Source organism: Triticum urartu, chromosome 2 (genome assembly GCF_003073215.2).
Source record: "Triticum urartu cultivar G1812 chromosome 2, Tu2.1, whole genome shotgun sequence".
In the NCBI taxonomy this organism is placed as follows: domain Eukaryota; kingdom Viridiplantae; phylum Streptophyta; class Magnoliopsida; order Poales; family Poaceae; genus Triticum; species Triticum urartu.
The window spans coordinates 29,699,221-29,705,263 of record NC_053023.1 but is presented as its reverse complement, the minus strand read 5'-3'; the positions used below and the strand labels follow the sequence as shown (position 1 = coordinate 29,705,263).

Here is a 6,043-nt window from a genome sequence, read left to right as displayed (position 1 = left end):
CAACATCTACGCAGAAAAAAGGTAACCATGGCACAAAATTCAAGCCTGTCAACATCTTTGCAGGTTTCTAGCTCCGCAGGCAACCAATTTTTCGTTTGTATACTCAGTCCAGTCTCAGTTGGCTGGTCGATGGTTTGCAAGGCCCCACCCAGTAATTAATCTTATGACTTGACTCAATTAGTTCACATACAAGAAAAATAGGAAGCAGAAAACGAATTGGACACTGCGGATGTGCGTATATATTCAGTGGATGGTTTCTTCTTCTTGTTACCTTTTGAGAAGTAAACTAGGTAGCTTGCAGATGCATATCATATCAATCAGAACAAGACCCTCACTTCTACTCTCAACTTTATTTCTGCTCCTGCTGATCCTGCCACCCACGAAGCAGGAAGATATGGTTCGTGCTAGTCCTTACCCAATATGTAAGCCTAATCTGTCTTTATGTATCCGCAACTAATGATTTAATATCGATCAGTGAATTACTGTCATTTTCTTTATGCGAGCTTACACATGCATGTTCAATCTATTTAGTACGTAGCACGGATCAAAGTACAGCCCATAGGGTACGGGGCAGTAAGGGGTTGATTTTACCGCCGATTGGCACTCGGATGAGTAGGAGAAGTGCCCAAGTCACAGTTACTCACTAGTGACTTCCTAGAACTCCCTTTATGTGGGCGATACTGTGCAGGGTTGCCGCTGCGACATTTTAGTTGTACATCGTTTCACTACTTCAGGCCTAGTTTTGCTAACTACCACAGCATTTTTTATAGGTTTTGGCATAATTTCCCTATATACTTTTGACATTGTTTCATAAAATAGAGTAGGGATAATCTAAGTCTTATTCATTCGCATTCCTATTGTTTAATGTAGATAGATATGATCATTGCACTTGATTATATCATAATAATCTCAAAACTCTCTGGAATGCATTTAAACAAATTATTAAATTATTTAGGCAGAATGTTAAGTGCACCATTTTTTTGTTACAGTATTACTGACTCCACCTCAACATATAGTGCTTATTACAGTTTTTATAGTCAAACTTTGTAAACCTTGATCACGTTTATAGAAAAATAAAAAATGTATCAATATATAGAATACCTTATCAATACCATTGCATTCATCATAAAATAGATCTTCATATCATATATATTGGGTGTTGTAGATATAGATAATTTTCTTTATAAACTTGGTCGAAGTTTGTGAAAGTTTGACTTTCATGAAACCAATGTACACTATAGTATGGGACAGAGGGAGTACATGCTTCTACACAGCGGCGGACCTAGGGGCTAGGGGTGGGGTCGTGGGGGCCATGGCCCCCACAAAAAATTTGCAGAATTTATTTTTACTAGTGCATTCATATGTATATTTACTACTTTATTAATTATTTGTAATTGTTTTGATCAAAAAAATGCCACCCATTGTAATGGTGGCCCACGTTGGTCAAATTCTAGGTGTGCCACTGCTTCTACACCTATACTAAGAGATAAAGAGCATGATGTTTGCTTTTTGGATCAATGTGCAGGCTATCCAGGAGGCCATAAGGGTTGTTCTCGCACATGTCCGCCGAAGCATACTTGTACCACTATTCCCTGCGTTGTTCCTCGACCTTGCAATCGTCACTCCACAACGACTTGAGCAGTTTGTCAAGATTTGCATTAGGCCCTGTTTGGAATGAGTGTATTTTTTGTTGTTGTCCATTGGTATTTAGTTCAAATTCAAGCTAAATACTATCCCGCAAAAAAAAATTCAAGCTAACTACTGATGGCACACAAATTTTACACCCATTCCAAACAACCCCTTACTGGTAAAATACATCCTGGTCCGGCTTGTAATTATGGATCAATTATTTAAATCCAGGAATGTACACATGCAGCATCATATTTGATGGGATTTTTAAGTTCTGAGTTTCTCTGAACGCATACCAGAATTGTATCAAGCGTATTCAGTTCATGCAATCAACAGGTAATAATTTTTTGTTGATATGAATACTAATACACAACTGATATGAATTTATTGTGACTTGGGTGTCTTCTTTGCGCGCAACACCATTCATGCAGTCAGTAGGTGATAATTTTTCTTGATATGAGTATTACCCAATGCTACTTGTGAGTTGCGTTGGGATTTTCCCGAAGGGGAGAGTCTGATGTAGTACAATAGAGATAAGTACGTAACCAAGGGGTTGTGAATTCCTTGGCGATTAATTGCAAGAATCAAGTCTGATAATGGTAGATAGATAAACAAAAACACAAAATAAAAATAAAAGTAAATAAATTACAGCAAAAGTATTTTTAGATTTTAATCTCTACTCCTAAGGGGTGACTTGGTAGTCTCCGTTCCACGGTTTTATTTCGTCTAGTTTATTTTCATTGGTTTATTTTTGTCTAGTTTATTTTCGTCTCATCTCTCACCACCACCTCCTCATGTTGATTTCTTCGCCCTCACAATAAAAACCATTCAAATATTTTCAAGCTTTCCTAACCAGACACGTTACAAACGGGTAGGAACCGATAGCATGTTACCAAACAATAAAATCCTGTTTCATGGCAATCAATTTCAAATCCTAACTTTCCTACCGCATCCTTCCCTGCCTTTCCTAACAACGAGCGGACCACTCTGAGGGCCGAAGAAAATTGCAACTCGCTTCGGCAACTTCCGCGTCCCCTCAAAGCTCAAATCGCACGTCTCCAAATCATGGTGGCCGAATTAATAGAAAATCGCACGGTCCTGGAAAACAGTGATCCACTTCCAAAAACCAATCGATACCACACGTCCCGACCCCTACCCCGCACCCCACATCAGACCTCTCGCGACTTCGGATTCGTGTGTGTGCCGCTGCCCAGCAGCTGGCCACCGGCCTGATACGTCTCCAACATATCTATAATTTCATTGTTCCATGCTATTATATTATCTGTTTTGGATGTTTTATATGCATTAATCTGCTATTTTATATTATTTTTGGGACTAATCTATTAACCTAGACCCAGTGCCAGTTTTTGTTTTTTCTTTGTTTTTGAGTTTCGCAGAAAAGGAATACCAAACGGAATAAAACCTTCGCGATGATTTTTCTTGGACCAGAAGACACCCAAGAGATTTGGAGATGATGTCGGAGGAGCCACGAGGTGTCCACAAGGGTGGAGGGCGTGCCCCCTACCTTGTGCCCCCCCCCCCCCCCCCCCCCCCCCCCCCCCCCCCCCCCCCCGTGAATCCCCTGACCTAATTATTTCGCCTATATATTCACATATGTTCCCAAACCACAAGAAGTATCCACGAAAACACTTTCTCACCGCCGCAACCTTCCGTACCCGTGAGATCCCATCTAGGGGCCTTTTCCGGCATCCTACCAGAGGGCGATTCGATCACGAAGGGCTTCTACATCAAATCTATTGCCCTTCCGATGAAGCGTAAGTAGTTTACCTTAGACCTACGGGTCCATAGCTAGTAGCTAGATGACTTATTCTCTCTCTTTGTTTCTCAATACCATGTTCTTCTCGATGTTCATGGAGATCTATCCGATCTCCTTTTGCGGTGTGTTTGTTGAGATCCGATGAATTGTGGATTTATGATCAGCTTATCTATGAATATTATTTGAATCTTCTTTGAATTCTTGTATGCATGATTTGATATCTTTGTAATTCGGTTCGAACTATCGGTTTGGTTTGGCCAACTAGATTGGTTTTTCTTGTAATGGGAGAAGTTCTTAGCTTTGTGTTCAATCTTGCGGTGTCCTTTCCCAGTGACAGTAGGGGAAGCAAGGCACCTAATGTATTGTTGCCATCGAGGATAAAATGATGGGGTTTTCATCATATTGCTTGAGTTAATTCCTCTACATCATGCCATCTTACTTAATGCGTTACTCTGTTCTTCATGAACTTAATACTCTAGATGCACACAGGAGTCGGTTGATGCGTGGAGTAATAGTAGTAGATGCAGAATCATTTCGGTCTACTTGGCACGGACGTGATGCCTATATTTCATAATCATTGCCTTAGATATCCAATACTAGGGAAAACCTTATACATAGAACTTTAGCAGTAGCACTTGTTAAAAAAGCGTGCTACTGCTACACAGCAGTAGCGCGTGTGGAATAACCGCGTTGCAGATATATATATAGCAGTAGCGCGTCCCATTGTAAGGGCGCTACTACTAAAATTCCCAACACTAAGCCGATAGGCTACACATAATAGTAGCGCTCTTTTACAAAACGTGTTGCCGCTAATATTGTTGTAGCAGCGCGTTTATGTGTAAGGCGCTACTGCTAACGAAAAGAAAATAAATTGGAAAACAATTAGAGAAGTAAATGAAAATGAAAGAAATAGAAAAAGGAAAAAGGAAAAAAATAAAATATAAAGAAAAATAAATGAAAAAAGGGGAGAAGGAGAAAGGCATAGTAGTAGTGCGTTTCTGAAAACGCGATGTAGCTAACTTAACTATAGCGCCTTTTCAGAAACGCGCTACCGTTATGTTTCACTTAAACAGCTAGCGGTTTCCCTCCCCACATGGCCACCACTTCTCCCCCAAATCCCTCGCCCCACTTCTCCGCCGTCCCCCCGATTCGCCGTCGCCCCACTTCATCGCCGTCTCTTGCAGGTGTGGACGCTGCTACCTCTTGAGCACTGCGTTGGTTTTTCCCTTGAAGAGGAAAGGGTGATGCACTAAAGTAGCGTAAGTATTTCCCTCAGTTTTGAGAACCAAGGTATCAATCCAGTAGGAGACCACGCTCAAGTCCCTCGTACCTACACAAACAAATAAGTACCTCGCAACCAACGCAATAAAGGGGTTGTCAATTCCTTCACGGTCACTTACGAGAGTGAGATCTGATAGATATGATAAGATAATATTTTTGGTATTTTTATGATAAAGAGAAATAAAGATGCAAAGTAAAATAAAAGGCAATAGAAATAGCTAAGTGTTGGAAGATTAATATGATGGGAAATAGACCCGGGGGCCATAGGTTTCACTAGTGATTTCTCTCGAGAGCATAAGTATTACGGTGGGTGAACAAATTAGTGTTGACCAATTGACAAAATTGAGCATAGTTATGAGAATATCTAGGTATGATCATATATAGGCATCATGTCCGTGACAAGTAGATCGACTCCTGCCTGCATCTACTACTATTACTCCACAGATCGACCGCTATCCAGCATGCATCTAGAGTATTAAGTTCAAAAGAACAGAGTAACGCTTCAAGTAAGATGACATGATGTAGAGGGATAAACTCATGCAATATGATATAAACCCCATCTTGTTATCCTCGATGGCAACAATACAATACGTGCCTTGCTGCCCTTGCTGTCACTAGGCAAGGACACCGCAAGATTGAACCCAAAGCTAAGCACTTCTCCCATTGCAAGAAAGATCAATATAGTAGGCCAAACCAAACTGATAATTCGAAGAGACTTGCAAAGATAACCAATCATACATAAAATAATTCAGAGAAGATTCAAATATTGTACATAGATAAACTTGATCATAAACCCACAATTCATCGGTCCCAACAAACACACCGCAAAAGAGGATTACATCGAATAGATCTCCACGAGAATCGTGGAGAACTTTGTATTGAGATCCAAAGAGAGAGAAGAAGCCATCTAGCTAATAACTATGGACCCGAAGTTCTGAGGTAAACTACTCACACATCATCGGAGAGGCTATGGTGTTGATGTAGAGGCCCTCTGTGATCAATGCCCCTCCGGTAGGACGTCGGAAAAGGCCCCAAGATGCGATCTCACAGGTACAGAAGGTTGTGGCGGTGGAATTAGGTTTTCGTGGATGCCTCTGTTGCTTTGGGGGTACGTAGGTATATGTAGGAGGAAGAAGTACGTCGGTGGAGCAACGTGGGCCCCACGAGGATGGAGGGCGCGCCCCCCTGCCTTGTGCTCTCCTGGTTGCTTTCTTGACGTGGACTCCAAGTCCTCTGGATCACGTTTGTTCCGAAAATCACGTTCCCGAAGGTTTCATTCCGTTTGGACTCCGTTTGATATTCTGTTTCTGCGAAACACTGAAATAGGCAAAAAACAGCAATTTGGGCTGGGCCTCC

General features: G+C 41.4%; 1 long non-coding RNA gene across 1 annotated transcript; it reads left to right on the top strand.

Annotated features, from left to right (window-relative positions):
* The first annotated feature begins 216 nt into the window (after window positions 1-216).
* LOC125540817 lies at window positions 217-1,983 on the top strand. Its single transcript, XR_007297387.1, has 2 exons — window positions 217-422; window positions 1,526-1,983. It is a non-coding gene; the product is annotated as an uncharacterized LOC125540817 (long non-coding RNA).
* The last annotated feature ends 4,060 nt before the right edge of the window (window positions 1,984-6,043 follow it).